The sequence below is a fragment of the Mixophyes fleayi genome, chromosome 5, assembly GCF_038048845.1.
Source record: "Mixophyes fleayi isolate aMixFle1 chromosome 5, aMixFle1.hap1, whole genome shotgun sequence".
NCBI lineage: Eukaryota > Metazoa > Chordata > Amphibia > Anura > Limnodynastidae > Mixophyes > Mixophyes fleayi.
The window spans coordinates 145,787,418-145,809,188 of NC_134406.1; positions in this window are offsets into that span (position 1 = coordinate 145,787,418).

The following is a 21,771-nucleotide window of genomic DNA, read 5'->3' on the forward strand; positions in this document are numbered from 1 at the left end:
ACAAAACTGCAAAGACACATCTAAGCATGTCCATGGATTCTTTTTATTATTAGCAAAAGATTGAAATATACATTGTTCTAGCACAAAAATGAGTTAATTGGGAGAATTTAGCAGTTGTAATTGGGATTAATGAATCAATCTGCTAGGTATAAATCACTGTCTCCCAGCTCATTACATGGTCTGACAGGATCTCCTATTGTCTGACCGAAGGTGGTACAAAAACTGTACTATCTGAAGGTAAAGCATTGAATATTGCATTCACTACAATGGAGAGTCACTGATTTCTAGATATCTCTAAATCAGAGTAGCAGGTCAGTTTGCTAATAAGGGTTACGTCCCAGGTGAACATAACCCATTTGTTGTTAGTATGGGATTTGTCATTTACTTTTTGTTTGAATTAACTTGGGCTCAGTTAATTGATTGATACAAAATATGCACCTTACATAATTTAATTAACTGACTGAAGATTAATCCAGTCAAAGTGTAAGCAGGAATTTCCCCTGAGCGGGAACTTCTGGCCTGGAAATTTTGGCAGTGTGCACATTTATACTGTTAGGTGGAGGCAGAGATAGACTCACAGTAATTAAAAGTACCCAATACGGGGTGGGGCTTACTGTGAAATAGATTACATTTTTGACCCCCATTGGGTGCTAATAATGACTTTGATGCTAATTTCTCTTCCCATTGTACAAATATAATACACTGCGTAATCTTAGCATCAGAAACTCCCATCTATGGAAATCCCGAACCAGACAAACTTCCCCTCATGTTAGCATCTCTGGGGAATATTTCTATTTTATTTTGTTTGGGCCTTATAGGGCCAGTGTACTCACAAACTAGACCTTTACTGTCTGATTCATGCTTGCTACTTTGCCAACGGGCCACACTTGGTCCTGGCATTTTACTGATTATCTGCTCCTTACTTTCATGTTAAGCAGAAGGGCAAAACATACATCATTCCAGGACATAAATTCATACAGCTTTCAATTTAAATTATTGCACTAAATAGGCTCTGTCACACTTCACACGGGAGGTAAACATCACCAAGTTGTTCCATCAGCTCCTATTTGCTATTTTCAATATCTTATCGTAATTACTCCTACTGACTTCCAAATAACAAGAAAAAATAGGGCACATATGGAGGTTAAAGACTTAAGATTGTTCTGTAATTATGAGGCTAGATTTTAGAAAGTTCATATATGTACTTCTAGCATATTCAGTCACCTGAAGAACATGCTACTTTAGTTAAATTTAAACAGGGCACTACAAATTCCTTGTTACTTACTTTACACAACTATTTTTTTTTTAAAAAAACTATTACAAGGAGGAATTGAAAAATCTACCCAGTACATAAATTAAAATTGCCAAAAAACTTTTAAAATTTGTTCGTATTTTTAAAACCATATATTTTACTACTGCTACTACATATGAACAGGCTGCTTTGTAGCACTCTCACTTCCTGTTTGTAGCAATAAGTCCACTTAGTAAAACCTTAACCGGCATGTCCATGTGCATTTATTACATGGTTACTTACAAACCAGAAAAAATGCAATAGTTATTTTTCCTACCTTCTGTGATGATGCACTTTTTATGTGTACTTGAACTGGTTTATAGATAAGTGCATGGAATATCATGGCAAGAGGCTGTTATTGGCATGGCACCAATTTTTAGTTTCATATCATAGGTGGAAATAGCAGGATGTGGTCTGATCAGGATACAGAATGTGGGGAACCTGTTTATGTGTAATGAGGGAGCAGGGCTTGGAGAAGGATTTTAAGTCAGGGAGTTAGTATTCCATTCTGATTTAAACTTTCCTTTCTTGTCCTGTAGAGGGAGACTCTATTTATTATTGGAGTAGAGAGAAGGAGGAAACACAGTTACCAGTAACTTGGGTTTATTATTAATCACTACAATTTTTAAATTAGTTGGCACCAGTTTCTTTATATGCTTAAGAAACATTTATGAGAGATGAGAGGCCGCAAGTGATTGTTTGGCTGTCTCTAGTAGTAGGTGGGATTAACGGACATTAACTCATTTTGCATCGGGAGCTCCTTGGGAAAAGTCTGTGTTGTCTGTGTGTGTATTTTTTTATTCCCTATGGATTATATAGGATCAAGAACAGAAAAAGGTTCCAAGTAAGTATATATTACGCCCACTGCACTACAGAAAAATGATATCCTCTGTAATATTAAAAATACAAAAGAGGACAATATTAACAATAATAACAATCATTTATTCACATTATTAAGGGGGCACAAAACATTATTTTAATTCATAAAGAAACACATTTCTATATCTATTATATTATTCACAACCAAACTGCTGGATAGCAAATACTGTGGTTTGGAGTTGAAAACTGTCAGTGATGTGTGGTCATTTGTGCAATATCTGCCAAAAATCCACTTTTTTCCTCATTGAACGCGTTCATATTTTGATCCTGCAGAATATTTATAATCACTGAAAATCATCAGATTAGACACCACGGTGGGTATGGTGTAATTTGGCCTTTGCCATTACTTTAAATGTACTACTTTTTGCCACAAACAGATACTGGATGGAGGCCACTTGCTCAACTGAACCTGGAGGCGCAAAGTCTAACATGCCCCTGATACCCGCAAGGAGATATGATCTTAGCTGCAACGGACATTCTCCAAGACAGTAACTGGTAAAGCATATGTGAACAGAGAGCGGTCAGATGGTCCAGGATCAATACCGGTCAGGCAGAGAAGTACAAAATCGGAATCCAGGGTCTAGTCAGACAAGCCAAGGATCAATAACCAAGAGGTAGTGAAGTAACAGAATCGGAGTCCAGATGAGAAAGGTCAAATACAAGCTGGGTCAGAAACAAGTAGTGCAGCTTAGGTAATGCACCCTAATTGTGCCAGAGTCAGCTTTAAATAGACATAGACTAACTCCTGATTGGGTCTCCCCATTGGTCAGTGATGTAACTGACCACCGACAGCTGAGTGGAGTGTACTCGTCGCCAGGCAACTGGACGCGTACTGTATGCATGCGCACCGTAGAGCAGGGCCAGCCGAGAGGCCGCATCTCATTGTCTTGAAGAGACAGGCGGCCGTCCCGAGTGGGAACGGAGCCTGACACTTTTGCTTTATACAGATGTAACCTAAACTAGAAAGATCTGTAAAGTTCCATAAGAAACTGTGGCTCAAATGAGCAATACTTTATTAAAAAAAAGAGGTGCAATGAATTTATTAAGTGGATGGTAGCAGAAATTTTGGGTGACATCTGCACATTTCCTATATGGGCATTTTTGGCACAACAACACAAGATGGATATAGTGTAGTGTGTTTGACTCACAATCTTTCAGCTTGAATTTGACTAGAGCCCCATATCTCTCTTCAGCTGCTGAAAATATATAAACCAAACAACAATATAAACGTGGCTTTAAAGTATAACACATAAATCTTGAGACATACTTTGGGAGCTTTCAGTGTCACATGTAAATCATTATGACACAAATTTATTTTAAAGGCTTGTACTCACATTAAATATGTTCTACCCACTCTCACTGCTTGTATTGTATTGTGTGTGGAATATTTATATAAGGGTGCATGCATAGGTTTTGAAAGAGTCACATATGCCTCAGTATGCCCTACATCAGCCACAAGGAATGAAATGTCACTTTGCAAATGTAATTTGATTATATATACATTATTGAAATAGACCTAAATGGTCAGGAGGTAAGAATGGGTATGAATGATGCTTATTAAAACGTCATTTGTATTTTAAGAATATTCGAATGTCATTAAAAATTGAAAGATGAAATTTAATGCAGTAGATTAGAAGGGAAAAGAGTTGTACTTTTTTGTGTTAAGTGGCAAATCATTAAAGGTAGCTGAATATAAATGAAAAAAAGAGCAAGTCAAAAGAGCACTATGGTCTTATTAACAAAAGATTTGTCGATACTCAGTGTACATAGGATCAAATAGATTATATACTTCTGTAATAGTTTGCAGCAGCCCAGCCTCAGTTTGCCCTTACACTGCATATATTGTCTTGCTAATTGGATGTTATCCTGCAGATGTTACATTACACTTCACTATCTGTTACACTAGCTGAGGCCCATGGCAAGATTAATGATGGAGCCCTCATATTTAAAAGGTAGATAAATACTGCACTCAAGTGTACTGAGCAAAATAAATGGTGATGCCCATTTGCGCAGACACACACAATAAGTCAGTAGTCTATGAATTGCAAACTGAAGACCAGAAGTGTTATTGTGCCATCTACCTATCCAGTATATATTAAGAATTAATGATGATTACTACCATACAAAATAAAAAGAATAGGAGATAATCAGTGTTGCAATGAATGTGCAACTTTGCACATAAGTAAGCGGGGAATGGAAAAGTAAAATGTACATGTGCAAACTATTGGTCCAGTATCTTATTACTAGATGCTGAGAAAGCTTTCTATAGGATTTCCTGGCAATTTATGTTCAAAACTCTAAAACACTTTTGTCTCTTCTGAAGTATGCCTATCCAGGCCGCGAGCTGGCACAGTTCAGCCTGGGGGGCGCACAGGCAGACGCATCACATGACACGCGATGCGGCCGCGTCATTGATGACAAGGCCGCATCGCCTGTCATGTGATGCGGCCGCCTGTGCACTGACATTGATGATGCGGCCGCATCGCTTGTTTTGTGATGCAGCCGCAGGTAATGTTAAAGCAAAAACAAGCATCCACGGGGGGGGTGGCGGCCCGAATTGGGGTCAGACTGAGCCGCCTAGGAAACCGATGCCCCCCTGCCCCCCGCCCCAGCCCACCCCTGTGCCTATCCTTTGGGGATCTACTCACCAAAATATCTTGATCTCAATCAGCTCACTAAACGCACTAAATTAATCTAGGACATGCCCTTCCCCAACTATAAATCTGTCCCAACATTTTACCTCTCACTCCAATTCAACATGGTTTTGCCCAGGTGCAAAGCTACTCCTTTTTTATGCTTTGCTCTCCTTAATGACTCAGGCCCTATATGGACAAAAGTATTCGGACGCTTGACCAATACACCAACAGAGACTATGATGACATTGCATTAAAATACATATACTTTAATATGGATTCGGTCCCCCTTTTGCAGCGATAACAGCTTGCACTCTTTGTGGAAGGTTTCCACAAGATGTCCATTGTTTCTGTGGGAATCTGTGCCCATTCATTCTGAGCGTTTGTGAGGTCAGGCACTGATTTTGGACGAGAAGGCCGGGCTTGCAATCTCTGTTCCAGTTCATCCCAAAGGTGTTTGATGGAGATGAGTTCAAGGCTCTGAGCAGGTCAGTCAAGTTCTTCCACACCGAACTCATCCGACCATGTCTTTGCATTCCTTGCTTTGTGCGCTGGGGCACAGTCATGTTGGAATAGAAAAGGGCCTTCCCTAAACTGTTGCTACAAAGTGGAAAGCATAGCATTGTCCAAAATGATTGCCCTTCACTGGAGAAAAGGGACCTAGCCCAAACCCTGAAAAACAGCCCCATACCATTATCCCTCCTTCACCAAACTTCACAGTTGGCATAATGAAGTCATGCAGGTAACGTTCTCCCGGCATCTGCCAAACCCAGACTCGCCCATCTGACTGCCAAACAGAGAAGCGTGATTCATCATTCCACAGAACACGTTTCCACTGCTCCACAGTCCAGTGTCGGTGTGCTTTACACCACTCCATCCGACGCTTAGCATTGGTCATGGTGACATAAGGCTTGCATGCAGCTGTTCGGCCATGGATACTCATTCCATTAAGCTCCAGCCTCACAGTTTTTGTGCTTACATTAATGCCAGCGTAAGTTCGGAACTCTTCAGCTATGGAATCAGCAGAGCATTGGCAACTTTTACACACCATGCGCCTTAGCAGTCGTTGACCCCTCTCTATCATTTTACGTGGTCTTCCACTTCGTGGCTGAGTTGCTGTTATTTCTAAATGCTTCCAGTTGACCGTGGAATATCCATTCATGGACCGTCTTGCAAAGGTGGCATCCTACCACAGTACCACGCTTGAAGCCACTGAGCTCTTCAGAATGTCCCATTTTGTATCACAAATGTTTGCAAATGAAGACTGCATAGCTAGGTGCTTGATTTTATACACCTCTGGCAATGGGTCTGATTGAAACACCTCAGATCAATAATTAACTGGTGTGGTCAAATACTTTTGTCCATATAGTGTATATATACACACATCGTAGCGGCGATCAGATGCTTCTGTGTCCCTGCATCAATTGTACAGTTCCTCGCTTGATAGCAATATAGTCACCAGTGATCAGATGTGGCGACAGTACTCAATAGACTCTGTCTGAAGCAATATTCCGACACGTTTCTCCACTTTAACCATGCTGTTTCCGCAAAGAGATAACAAATGACTACATTCATTTGAGTTGCTGTGATATAATTGGCCCTGTCCCTGTGTATAAATACATCAATTCCTATAGTGCTTACACTACAGTAATTAGAGTTGCTGTGCCATCATTGGCCCAGTCCATGTGTAGCAATTCACAAATCCACACAGTGCAAGACTGCCATACTGTTAATGACTCCGTATCTGCCCAATTAGAAAAGCACTTCCCTCCTAATACGGTAACATGCTGCAGAGGAGTGAAAGAGCATGATGGACATATTTATTTAGGATTAAACATCCTGCAGCTCCTGTCTGCCTGGTACTATGTTGGACTTTTGCCTTGATATGTATCCAGCTTGCAGTACCACTGTTCTAACGAAGGTGACACTGTGGTACTTGGACTGCTCTTCTACCTGACAGAACTAAGCTCATTCTCCAGGATGCTTAGCACCTGTCCCTGGCCTATATAAACCTGCCTGTCCCAGCAGCCTTTGCCAGTTCATCTGTTGCCTTGACCTACTTCTACTGTGAGTTATCCTTGTTTGACTTCCTGGTTTTGACCTCGGTTTTCCCTCCGTTTTGGCATCTCTTCCTGTGACCCCTGACTCGGCTTTGCTATGACAGCACCCACAGTTCGCACCCTGTTTCCAGTATCTCCTGCGTATCGGTCCACAGACTATTGCATCCTATGTGTTATCTCCACTGTCTAGTGGTAACGCCTCGCAGACCATCGCATGCTGTATCCAGTATATCCTGTGCATCGGTCCACAGACTATTGCATCCTGTGTGTCATCTCCACTGTCTAGTGGTAATACCTTGCAGACTATTGCATCCTGTCTCCAGTATATCCTGTGTAACGGTCCGCAGACTGTTGCACCCTTTGTCATCTCCTTCCTATAACAGCCATACTCTGCTGACTTTACATGCCTTACCATTTATTCCATCACTTACCTGTGCAACCCGTGTTAAATAAAAAATACTTTGTTCCACTTGCATTTTCTCAGTGGTTTTTTATATGGAATCTTGACAACATTCCAGTTATTTTATGGATATAATTCAGCTTAGTACTATATAGCTTTTAAGTATATTATTTTCAAATAGTGGTTTTATTTGCTCTTTAATCGTTTTGCACACTTGAACACAACTGTTAGTCCTGCTGTGTGGTGTCTTACAATTGTGCTCTTGTTTAATTTTGAGCAACGCAATAATGCAGGTGTTGTGCGCACAGGTCCCTGTGTAAAGGCCAGTAAGCAGAGTTAATAACATTCGGCATAATCTACCGTATAATAAAGTACACATATTAGATATCCCTATAAATTTTACTAGTCATAAAATAAATTATTAAAATATGTTAATAAATTAAAATATAGCAATATATTTATGAGGGTCACGCTAACTGTGTAAAAATAACAAGGCACAAACCATGGCTGAGTGCATTTGTTCCTAGATTGCTTTATTGTCTCTGTAATATTGAATGTAAAGAAAATATATGTATTTCAATATTTACAAAGAAAGTTCAATTAATTTGGGTAGACAACAAAGTATTTATGTTCTTCCGATTCAAAGTGATATAGAGAAAATGTGAAAAAGTGCTCTGGTCCTATGGGCTGAAACATGTGATTCTGAAGCCAGTGATATTGTGCCCAGTACTATGAAAATTAGATATTGTGGTCTCTATGTATTAGGTTCCGTGCTCAGATTTTGGAGGTCTGGGGCACCATATTTAATATTTAGTTACTGCATACACCGCAGATCTTTTATATAAAAAAGAGCAAAGCGAGATGATTTTGGCACATGGAATAGGTAGTGATTAGTCTCATTAGTGCATGCTCTACTTTGCCTAGACGCTCCCTGGTAGACGGCCACACAAAGAGACAGAGTTGAGGCAAATATGGAGAAAAGAGTAGAAATGCGTTGTTCGCTTACATATATTACATAGGCCCCTATATGTATAGCTAATGGTTTAATAGCTCATTTATACACTAAAATTTAAATACCTTTATACATTTCAAGAAACTGGTTAATAAACCACTGGAAATGATGCATATAATACATGTTATTGAGCCATTAATTCAGCTGATCTCAAAAGATACTTTGTATAGCATAGTAGCTTAAAGATGCCTTATAAAAATAGCTTATGCTTGAAAAATACATGTGTATACACATTTGTCCGCTAAGGGAATAAACCTGATCTGCCATAAAGCAATGTGTTCAAACAGAGTCTATCATCTCTCTTCAATATGATTTGCAGTTTCATTTCTCTAATAACATTCTTACTGTGCATGAATACTACAGGGAATCATTGCAACTCTGAATCATTATGTGCAATTTGACTGAAGCATAAGCACAATTCAGAAAGATCTATACTGACTTGCCATTCAAAGCTGATATTTTGTATAATCATTGCCCTTTATGAAATAATTTTATTGCAGATACAGTAATGCTCACTTCCAACATTAGATCCAGTAACATTATGACATTTGAGTTTACAATAGCAGAGACAAAAAAAAAAATCTATATTTTTTTAATACAGTAAATTTTGGGCTGTTCCTCAAATTGGCACCTCATGACACCATCTATTTTGCCACCCCGCTCCCACCACTTCTCATCTTTGCATGAAACATAAAAGAAAAAAGAAAAAAAAGAGTTTCAGAATAGTAGTCCTCCCTGCCCCTGTGCATCACTGATGCACAACTCATAGTGATGTTTGAGAAAGCATGCAGTGCTAGGGCAATGGATGACAGTGTTACTTCACACCTCCTCCTACGTCAGTGTTTCTCTCCCTATTACTTCTTTTCTCTCCCTTCCACACTGTTGTGCTCCACATTGATGCAGGAGTAGGTACAGTGATAGCTTCACCCCTGTATCTACCATTCCAAGAATTGGTGTATGATAGACAAAATAGAGAAGGGTGGGGAGGTGAACCACAATGCTTGTTAGAGACTAAAAAATTAGTTTTTATGAAATAAGCGGTAGGTTCCTAATGGTATGCCTGTAGTATAGAATAGATTACATAGATGAATTGCATGCACAGTTTTGGTTACATGAATGAATCTCTGAGTTAGTTATACAACTGAAAATTCTGCTGCTTATAAATTGCCTCCCTAACAGATTTCTGGAATTTACTGAGTGCACTTTAATATGCATGTAAAATTAACCTTGTATTTTTGCTATCTCTTCCTTTTTTATTATTCATTCACTTAAACAAATCAAATTAAAAATAGTACTACTAAAGAAGGTGAAACGACTCAAAAATATGAAGTAGCTTGCCAGTGGATTCTGCAATATGCTATCTGATGATGCAGGCAAAAAAATGTTCTCCAAAAGTGAACAATTTACTTTGTAAACTGTTTTAACAGTAAGGTGACCTTTTTACAATTTTGGTACAGTATTTCATGCTTTCATGTAATAATAAACATGGTGCAGCATGGTGGTTTAGCACTTCTGCCTCACAGCACTGGGGTCATGAGTTCGATTCCCGACCATGGCTTTATCCGTGTGGAGTTTGTATGTTCTCTTTGTGTTTGCGTGGGTTTCCTTCCACATTCCAAAAACATATTAGTAGGTTAACTGGCTGCTATCAAATTGACCCTAGTATCTTTCTCTCTCTCTGTCTATGTGTGTGTATGTTATGGAATTTAGACTGCAAGCTCCAATGGGCCAGGGACTGATGTGAGTGAGTTCTCTGTACAGCGCTGCGGAATTAGTAGTGCTTTATAAAATAGCTGATGATGATTTTAAATATATATATATATACATAACAAGTCTATTAAACAAAGGTGACTTGGAGACCAGTTAACTTGGTAAATTGACTACACAAACTAATTTGTACGCTTAAGAATAAACATACAGTATAACCATGGATCATGCCCTCTGCCAAAAAATGAAGGTCTTCTAAATTACACAATTAGCTGGCTTGCTAATCGCAATTCATTAGATACATTTATGCTGTTATTAGCAGCAGACAGAGCATATGGCCCAATTTAATGTGTTTAAAATATCACATTACAAAATGACTGGAAATGTTAGTAATGCAGGTTTCCTATGAATAATCCAAATTAATAAGCATTTTTCTTTAGCTTTTCTTAGTGTTGCTAAAGTGAAGGGATACACTGCAGATAAATCAGTCTCTATGAATGCATCAGTTAATTACAGCTATACATATGCACAATTTGACTTACCCATTACTGATTGTACTTAATTATATATAGGAACAAAGAATCTCTCGGACATTTGTATTGCATAAAGACTATATTTAGCAAAAGTCAAAATTGTGACACATTTACCTCAAGCTGCAAAATAACCCTAATATTGTTACATTCACAAAATCCATTTTAATTTTTTTTAGCTTGTAATGATTTTGGTTCTGTTCACATACATACAATATATGCTTGTTAAGATGTTTTGTTGCAATTTTTTGCCTTTAGTAAATTGGGTATGTTGCCAGTAGTGAGACAGGATATATAAAATGCATTACAAGAAGCACATTTGAATGTGGTGCAGCAATTATATAGCATGTTTTTATAAACCAACTTGCAAGAAGCACTTTATAGAGTACCCACCCTCTAAAAACATATAATTTACACAAAATTAAGTGATGCCATTATTTTCAGCATTATGCACAATGTACAAATATGACTTTGGTCCTCATATCATATTAATTTGATAAAAGTATTAATTTATGTCTGGTCTTATGAAATGATCACCCTATAACTAATTTGAAACTATTGAAGAGTGTGGTACCCCCACTACACCTTTTGAAGCTTGTCTGTGAAGCTTCAAACATTATCTTATGAACTATCTGGCCACATGCTCATGGCATAGACAGTGGTCAAAGTAAGCTGGTGTACGGTGGTATACCATACCTCCAACCCTGTGCTGCACTCTCCTAACTGTTCTTGCAGCTTTGAATACCTAGTGCTGCTTCTGGTGTCATAACATGACTTGCTGCTTCGCCAGATTCTGGAATGTTGGATCACTGTTTGAATTATTCACCCCCTGGAGAGAGTCGTGCAGTAAGTGAACAATCTAGACCTCGCCCCCCCCCCCCCCCAACCAGCAACACATTAAATTATTAGCATTTTTTTATTTAATAAAAACAGACATACTCCCACCCTATTGTTAGAAACTTACTCTACACTCCTGTGCTACTGATTCCCCTGCCTTTGTGTACAGCTCAGCACTTTCTGGTTCAGGTGATCACATTATAGTGGCTGGTAGGTGGCATAAACAATCTGCAGAGTATATAAAGCTTACTTTGACAATGGAGCTGCAGGAGAGGGCCAGCAAATTTGTGCCCTGTAGGGACAAGACTCGACTCAGCAGCCTATTAGGAACATTTTAAAGGCAAAAAATGCAGGCGGCCCAGTGACTCAGTCAAAAGTAGCTCACTATGGTACCAGCCTGGGGGGGCAATTGTCCCCCTACCCCCCAACCCAGCATGCCCCTGTGCAGCTGTGTCAGTGGCACACAGCTCTTTCTCTGTTTACCTATGGAGGTAGGGGGGGGGGCAAAAACTTACTGTACTGGGGCCCAAAATTCCTCTTGGTGGCTCTTGGTATTGGTTCTAGTAATAAGTCACCAGGGCCTCTTGTCCCATCTCAAATGGGCATTTTCAAAGTCATGTGTTACAGAGAATTCATTGTGACACATGGAATATTCATGTGGCACAAGTAATGTGTTTTACAATTGTGAATAAAAAAGGGTTTTTTGAAAAATAGATGACTGATAGGTGCCGTGGAGTGTAAAAGTATGGTTTTAAATACAGTAATGAAAAATTTATGTGTACAGGCACTGCAACAGTAGAGAACCATAGCGCAGCGCAGAAAGAGTTTACTCCTGGCACTAGGCCCCGGGAGTCTAACTATGCAGCCTAATGTAAATATGCGTAAAGCATTGTCTGCAAAATGTATGTAAAATGAATAAAATGTGTATAAAGGTATCAGTGAACTTACTTCCATGGTGGTTCAATGGGGGCTGCAGAAGTAGCCCAGGTCCAGCGTTGGTCCCCATGGCAGCCAGGTTCAGTGGATGACAGAGGGTTTTGTAGTGCAGCCTCCTGGATTCAAATGAATCCTGGAGATGCAGCGCCTCCTGGGGGTCTGAGCAGAGCCAGATTTAGACCTCATGGGGCCCTAGGCAAGATACTGGTTTGGGGCCCCCTCCCTGAAACAATCCATAGCACTATAGTTTTTTTGCATAACATATACCCCTATTCAGGGGCTGGCTGGCAGACTTTAGCCCAGGGGGGCAAGCACATAGCACTAGCCCATAAGTAGTGGAGCATTTTTAAAGGCTGGTATCACCGCCGGCCCTGGGAGGGCCCTCTGAGGACCGCTGGGCCCTAGGCAGTTGCCTAGTGGTAAATCCGGCCCTGGGTCCGAGGAGGCTAAGTCGCACACTGGAGCTCAAAGGGCTTCAGGTAGCTGCAGGGCAGGGACTGTTGCCCCAGGATCTTGCTACTTAGCCCTGATACTGTTTTCGGCTAGGGGGGAGATCCAGTCCCCAGTGCAGGGTCCCTGGAAGTAGTTTTAGGTGAGAGATATAAAAGAAAAATCTCTCGCCTCAGACAGACTGGCACTAGGGAGGAGAGTGGGCTGAGCCTCCCTTTCCCTGGCAGCTTGTGGATAGGAGGAAAGTATACTCCTCCTGCCACTAGCTTCAATGTTAAAAGGTGTTAACTCCTCTTGGCTCATTCACATGCAGGCTGCATGATTTATTCCAGTTAGGTTAAAGGGGCAGGAGGTTGAATTACCTCCTACCAAGCTAGTGTCCCAAACTGTATTTAAAGAACCCTGTTGTTATGAACACCAAAGCTTGTCTCAGATACAGCAATCTGAACAGCTGTTCATGACTGCTGTTACCTTAGTTAATTAACAATGAATACACCTTTTCTGCCACCACAAACAATTTATTATGGAGTCCTTGCATTCACCAGAGCCACTTATAAATGTTTTACACTTAAATCACATACATGTGTAGCATGAGCCTCCCTGGGCTTTGTACGTTCACACAGAATCACAGACAGCACACTAGATTAAATTTATTTAATCTGAAAAATGTTTCCAAGGCTTATTTACAAAAATTAATAACAAAGACATACAATATGTTGCACAAATGAGTTTCAGAACATAAAATAGGAAAAAAAAACAGAGTCCCTAGTTACAAGGTCAGGAATTGATGTGTGAGGAGTACACATTGAGAAGAGTAGCACATTTCAATTGTGATAGACCCCCTCAAAGAAATGAGCACTGTACTACTGATACAAGGGATTTTTAAACCATTTCTTATTGGCTCTTCACCCCCCACCACAGGAATTTTATTTTCACCTAAGTTAGATGGATGATCAAAATGACACAGGGTTTTCAAAATAATTTATGGATGTCTAGGACAGACTCAGGTCAGTTAACAAAATACACTTTGAAAGGTTACATAAAATATTTACAGTGTTATACATAAATTCAACAGAAAATAACAGTCAAATTAGATAAACTACATTTTATCACACCTCCCCCTAACCTAGGGCACGGAGAACTGTGACCTGTTACTGTCTCTCCTGCTCATTCACCCCTTCTGCTCCTTGCCACGACAGGCCATCTGCGTTTCCATGTTCTGCGCCCTTTCGGTGTTGAATTGTGAATTTGTATTATTGCAGAGTTAGACTCCATCTTAGCAGCTTTCCATTATCTCTAAAAACTTTATGCAACCACCTTAGAGGATTATGGTCTATAATAATTGTGAAATCCCACCCATACAGGTAGGGCTGTAGCTTTTGCAGTGCCCATACGATGGCTAAGCACTCTCGTTCAATGGTAACATATGCCACCTCCCAAGGGAGTAGTTTTCTACTTAGAATAATGATAGGGTGCTCCTCCCCCTGCGCTGTCACCTGGCTAAGGACTATAAACCTCCACTGGACCAAAGCAGATTTCAAAGTTTTAAATGTATTTTCACAATCCTCTGTCCAATTAACCCCCTGTGGTAAATTCTTTTTTGTTAAGTCAGTCAGAGGTTTGGCTAGGGTACTATAATAGGGCACAAATTTTCGATAATACCCAGCTGTACCTATGAAGGACATTACCTGGTTTTTCATGGTATGGGTCAGCTGTGATAGCCTCTACCTTGCCTGGCTCTGGGTAGAGGGTACCTCGTATGCCAAGCTGGCACTTCTCTGGCTTGATCATTAGACTTGCCTCAGTAATTCTGCGTAACACACTATTCAGGTGGATCAGGTGCTCCTCCCAGGTCTGGCTGAACAATGCAATGTCATCCAGATAGGCAACTGCATGTCCCTCCTGGCCCTCTAGCAGGTCATTGACCAGGCACTGGAAGGACGCAGGGGCATTTTTCATTCCAAAGGGCATGACCAAAACCTCAAACAGCCCAAATGGGGTAATAAATGTGGGCCTCTCAAGTGCCTCAGATGAAAATGGGATCTGCCAGTACCCTCTACTGAGATCCATGATAGTGATCTAGCGTGCCTGGGCAAGCTGATCTAGTAGTTCATCTATCCAAGGCATAGATAAGCATCAAACACTGTGGCGTCATTCAACCTCTTATAGTCTACACAAAAAAGGGTGCCCCAGATTTCTCTGGGACCACTACTGCCGGGGGAGCTGCACAACTTTTGAATTACCCCTAGCTGCAGCATCTCACCTATCTACCTTTTAATGGCTTGTAGTACTTCTGGGGAAGTTCAATATGCTGGCTGTCTGAGGGGGGTCTAGTTGCCTGTGTCTACATGATGTGTGACTAAGTGTGTTTTTCCAGGTTTCCCCTGCAACTTGCTCTGCCACATAGGGATCAGAACCAGAACATTTTGCCACACCTCAAATATGCGTTCTCTCGCATTGCGGTCATACCACAGCTTCTGTTTTGCCTGTGCAGCTTTCAGTTTGCTCTACTTTTAAGTCACATACACATGTAGCATGAGCCTCCCTGGGCTTCTTAAATTCACAAAAAGAATCACGGAGAATACACTAGATTAAAATATGTTTAATCTGAAAAATATTTCCAAGGCTTATTTACAAAAATGAATATCAAAGACATGCAATATTTTGCACAAATGAGTTTCAGAAAATAAAGTATGAAATAAAAACCAGAGTCCCTACTTACAAGTTCAGGAATTGGCGTGTGAGGAGTACACATTGAGAAGAATGACATATTTCAGTCGTGATAGACTCCCTCAAAGAAATGAACACTATATTACTGATACAAGGAATTTTTAAATCATTTCTTGCTGGCTCTTCACCCCCACCTTAGGAATTTTATTTTCACCTAAGTTAGATAGATGCCCAAAATGACACATGACTTTCAAAGTAAATTATGGATGTCCTGAGGCATTTCACAAGGGTTTTTTTTTAGTGTTTTTTGTAAAACAAAATTTTGAAAGATCAAATTTTAAAAGAAAACTCACATTGTTGAGGGTGGGAAACAACATGTCTGTCTTTGAATGTCTAGAAAAAGATTCCTTCACAAAGGAAGAAAATGAATTCTTCATGTCATGTCTATTTAGCATTTGCAAACCAAAAGCCTAAGGGAGACAGTGGTTGTCAAGCAAAATGAAACACATTTACTGAGACATAGACGAGTATACAATGTTACGGAAAAAACACAATGCTACAGTACTTGCTGATATTACATTTTGGGATAAGTTAATTGAATGCCGGGGTTAATATATGCTTATTTTCATAGTGACTTGTACTAAGAAATAAAGGAGTTAATCAATAAAAAAAGATCTTATTAAGTGGGGCCCGCTCTTCATCTCTTGGTTTGGCAGAATCAGCATAATTAAGATGAACGTTTTACCCAGAGTCCTATATTTGTTCCAGACGTTGCCCATAGCAATCCCAGGCACAGTACTAGCAAATCTACAATCAATGTGTGGCAAATTTATCTGGCAGGGGAAAAATTCGAGACTTAAACGTGCCTGTTTGGCCAAGTCCACTCACTCGGGAGGGTATGGACTCCCAATTTTTGAAAGATACTTCCATGCAGTCAATCTTAGCCACATAATTTCCTGGCAATCTCCCCCGGGAATCAAGAAATGGGTAGATCAAGAGAAGCCCACACACCAGATCACAATTTGAATTCGCTCCCTTGGCTCTCCAGGAATCAGAGGCCGGCCTCGGTCTATTTGCATCCGTCCATTCAATTTACCCTTTACCTTTGGGACAAACTTAACAGAAAATGGGAGCTTACTACGTTCCCTTCTCCGTTAACCCCACTATGGTACCATCCAGACTTCCCTTTAGGAAATGTCAAATTGTACATGCGTCCTTGGCAGGACGTGGGTATCACTCAATTCACCCACATTCTTGGAAAATATTCACCCCGAACCTTCTCGGAACTGAAAGAGAAAAAAAGGCCTTCCTTCGTCCTTGCACTTTGCTTACATCCAAATCAGAGGCTTTATACAGGCACTTTGTAGAACATCTAAACTACGTGATCCTTCACCTTTTGAGAGGAGCTGTATGAACCATATTGGAGCTTCAGGGTTGATTTCTTTGGTATACCATGCTTTTCTGCGCCCTGATCCTGATCTCATTGAACCATTCGAGGATGCTTGGCTGCAGGATACTGGTAGAGATTTGAGTCAGGAGGGATGGTCCCGGCTTAGAATGAGGATCTCTAAAATCTCCATCAACACATTCAAAGTGTACACAAGATGGTACTTAGACCCAACTAAACTGCACATAATATACACTGGTACCTCAGATCTATGCTGGAGGAGCTGTGGAGAGGTGGGCTCATTCTACCACTTTTGGTGGACATGTCCTGGTATTTTCAATATAGGGTCCCAGGTCGCCGACTTAATCTCAAGAATTCTAGAATTCGAGATAACCCCTGACCCAATGGTCATGCTGTTGTGCTCCGGGGTCAAGTCGCTTAACAAAAAGGCAGATAGACTTGTACAGCATCTATGTGCCGCTACGCGCTTGCAGATAGCGAAAGAATGGAAGTCCCGGCATCCTCCGAGCCTCAACAGCATAGTCTCACGTACCTGGTACATAGCCTCAATGGAATATATTACCAGTCTGCTCCATGATAAAATTCTAAATTTCCACCTCTCTCCCGCAGCTGTCACTGACGTCGATATTCAGTGACAGCTGCGGGAGAGAGGAGGCTGCTGGGTCCCGGCGCCCGGCGGATTGGTAAGTTTCTGTGTTCTTTCTTTTTTTCTATGTCTGGCCCGCGGCACCCCAGTGACAGTGCCGCGGCACCCCTGGGAACCGCCGTAATAGTGTGATGAGTTGAGTCTTGCCCCCCAGGCTAAGATTTCCCAGTCCTTTCCTGTTGTTATCATCCAGTTTCCTGTTTTGTATTCTGATATTTTATTACTTTTTAAACTATATGAACAACTTAACTTTGTTCTCATATAAAACTATTCTAAAACCCCATTTGACAGCTACTTATAATGTGGGTCCCTTTTTGATTATAAGTTGTTCAAGCTGGGATCTTGGTAGTGACTTTGTAAGAGCATCAGGTAGTGGTTTCTAATGTCTATATGCTTGTTTTGAGCATTGATCTTCTAACTAATTGGAAGACTGATGCACCCTTGGTTGTCATTTTATATTACTGGCTAGTTGACTCACCGATTTAATTATACATTGTGAAAATTAGGTAAAATGATGTCATTTTGAGCTGTTTTTGCTACTATATTACTACTTATAGCATTAATATTAATTTCCAGTAATTTCCACCCAATTTTCATAATCATCACCGTTTATTTATATAGTGCCACTAATTCTGCAGCACTGTACTCACTCACATCGCTCCCTGCCCCATTGGGGCTTACTCTCTAAATTCCTTAACACACACATACAGACACACAGGATAGAGTCAATTTGTTAGCAGCCAATTAACCTACCAGTTTGTTTTATGGAGTATGGGAGGAAACCCACGCAAACACGGATAAAACATAAACTCCTCATAGATAAGGCCATGGTCAGGAATTGAACTCATGACCCCAGTGCTGTAAGGTAGATGTGCTAACCACTTAGCCACCATGCAATCCCTTCACAACTGTACCAATTTTCACCAATTTTGGCCAAAGTCTGCAGTGAGCTATCTTAATGAAGGATTTTGTAACTTTGCCATCATTGCATTTGCTTTCTCCAGTTCAATTTAAAAGATAACAAACTGTATAGTGTTGATATCTCCCTTTCATTGCTCCTAAAACGCCTTTGCATGCTCAGACTTACTATTACTATTACTGTAACTGAATCAATAAGAAACCACAGAGACACCAATATAAATTTGTTCATAAGGTTGGATACAATCACAGGTACTCAGATGCCCCCAGGACTTAACTCAATGTAGTAAAAGCATATGAGCATGATCCAGTAGCACGGAGGTAGGAGAAATAGGGCCAAGAGCACGCTGTCCACATCCACTCAAAAGGCAGGAATAATTTAATTACAGCCACTCGCCCCGGCTGCCTCTAACTAGCTGGGATCCATGGCAGTGTGAGGCTTTCCATCTGCCCTGGCATCAGTGTAAGTACACCCCTTCTTGGGGACCATGCTGCAAGTCTCAGGCAGTCTCCTTTACCCTGGGGTTGGATGAAGCTTACCCTGGGGGAATGATTTTTCAGCCCTCCCTACCCAGAAAATATTTAGTCCCCTGGTTTGATTCAAAAGGGCAGCATTCAGACACAGAGCATATAATTAAAAAAGGTTAGGAAAGCCCTGCTCTTGCCCACCAATGAATGCTCTGGCCATCAAAAAATGTATTGTGTGCATAGACTTTGAAATATTTTAGTATTGGTGCAGGCCACCATCATCTCTCAGCATATTTATTTATTTATATAGCGGCAAGGTAAGGAAAGCCCTGTTCTTTGCTACCGATGAATGCTCTGGCAATGGATTGTGTGCGTAGTGTTTGAAGAATTGTAGTATGGGTGCAGGCCACCTTCGTCTCTCAGCATCTTCATTTATTTATATATCGACAGCAAATTAGTTAGCTTTTTACAATTGGGTATCTTGTCTAAATGTCTACTGATGCCTAAGTCCATTTAATGACATCTGATTGTTACTGCCTCTTCACTCTCCATGATGCATGATGTAATGTTTCATATTTAGTGTGTGCATAGCATTTCACCATTTATATCTCTTGCACCTTACACAATTTTTGTTTTGCTGTTTAATTTATCTAATGAGCTTGCTGCAGTTGGTGGCATGGCAGATGACATTTGTTTTGCAGTCGCTGCAATGTTCAATGTGCAGTCACTGAATGTCGAAAATACCCAGAAGAAACCCTCACACACAAACACCCTTTTTTAAATATAGACTTCACTGAATAACCCTTTCAAAATTGACAAGTATAGAAAAATATAAATTATTAGAATATATATTTTTTGGGGTATGCAGCTGCATGCTGAACCTTACACACAAACACCCTTTTTTAATATGGATATCACTGAATGTGCCTTTCAAAACTGAAAAAAAGTATTGAAAAATAGAAAAGATTAAAATATGACAATATATAGCCTTTTTTTGAGGTGTGCAGCTGCTGCTGAGTCTCACACGCAAACAACCATTTTTTTTTTTTTTTTTTAAATGTTTACTTCAGTTAGAGATGGGCGGGTCCGGTTCCCCGAGAAACCGAACCCACCCGAACTTTGGGTATCCAAGTACAGAGCTGAGTAGCTCGGTACTCTCCCGCCCGCTCAGAATCCAAATTGAGGCCGAACGTCATCGTGACTTCGTCGGATCTCGTGGCTCGGTTCTCACAATACTTCAAGATTATAAATACACACCTCCACAGCAATCCATCGCCATTTGACAGAGGGAGAGAGCAGGGTGTAGTCACAGGCTGATTAGAGCAGGGACAGAGAATACAATATTCTTATTCCAATTGCTGTGACAAAAATCGCTAGAGAAGAGAGGAGGATAGAGGTTTATTTTATTTTTTTAATATTTGGCACTCCCCAGTGCTTTTGGGGTTTCCCCCATAATTGTGCATAAATATTTCTGGCTGTCAAAATTACTATCTGTCAGCAGTATCTACCAACTAATTTTTAGCACTCCCCAGTGCTTTTGGGGTGTCCCACCTAATTGTGCATAAATATTTCTGGCTGTCAAAAGTTATATCTGTCAGCAGTATCTACCAAATAATTTTTAGCACTCCTCAGTGCTTTTGGGGTGTCCCCCATAATTGTGCATAAATATTTCTGGCTGTCAAAAGTCATATTTGTCAGCAGTATCTTACCAAATAATTTTTACCACTACAAGTGCTTTGCGCTCAGAATGGATTCAAAGCAGTCCATATATGATCAGAATGAGCAACCAGGTTCTGTCACCAGTCCTGAAGTTAGTGTTCCCAGAACGTCATCTGGGCAAGGAGATGTCAAACTATACAGTGTTTCGAAATCAGTCCAAAAAACAAAAACCCAAAAAAAATTTACTGTGTTATAGCGAAAAAGAAGTGTTACTCAGCAAAAGTTAAGTGCCGATAAAAAAAAATTTGCCAACATGCAATTCTACAGACGCAGTGGCAAAGAGAGAATGAGGCCTTCACCATTGCCTATTAGTGGCAGATCCCAAAAAGTTACTGAGCCTACAATTGGTGCACAACTACTGTTACGCGTCAAAGCCGAGCTGCAAGATAACAGTAAGGCATTAGAGAATAATGTTTGCTCTGATTCACAAATGACACCAATTCTTGTGGAGAGTCTATCCAACAGTGGGATGTCTAATCGTGAGCATTCTGCTGATGTGTGCCTTAATAGCCCGAGTGTAGCCGGTTATACACAAATTGAGGATGCCACTTTGGAATTAGAAGAGGATATGGGGGAGATATGTGTAGGCGACGAGGGCGCTAATGAGGATGTTGATGTTGATGAGGTTGTTTGTGTAAGTCCTGCACCAGTGGCAGCAGTTCTGGCACGTGACAAGAAAAAGGCCATTGTCATGCCTGGGCATAAAACAAAAAAATCCACTTCTTATGTGTGGAATTATTTCTATGCAAATCCAGACAACAATTGTATTGGTATTTGTAGTGTATGTCAAGCCACAGTCAGTCGAGGGAGGGACCTTAACCATCTTGGAACCTCGTCTATGTAACGCCATTTAATGAGAGTTCATGGCAAAGTGTTGGGAAAAGCTGAAAGTTCTTCCCAAAAAATTACAAGCACTCCATCATCAGCTAAGACCCTCCCCAGACGGCTACAAAATACACCCACCACACCATCCTCATCAATATCCTCAGTAGCGCTCTGAGTTAGCCCGGCATCCCACTTAAGGCTGGATGACTCCTGCACTATTATTGATTCCTCTGAAGAAAGCATTAGTCCCACTGCTGCTGCTGCTGTTGCTGCTGGGGGTGAATCGTCATCCCAGAGGCAGGTCAAGAAAATGAGCAGTCCTACATTTCAGCAATTAACTGTGAAACAATCATTTGCGAGGAGAAGCAAATATGACAGCAGT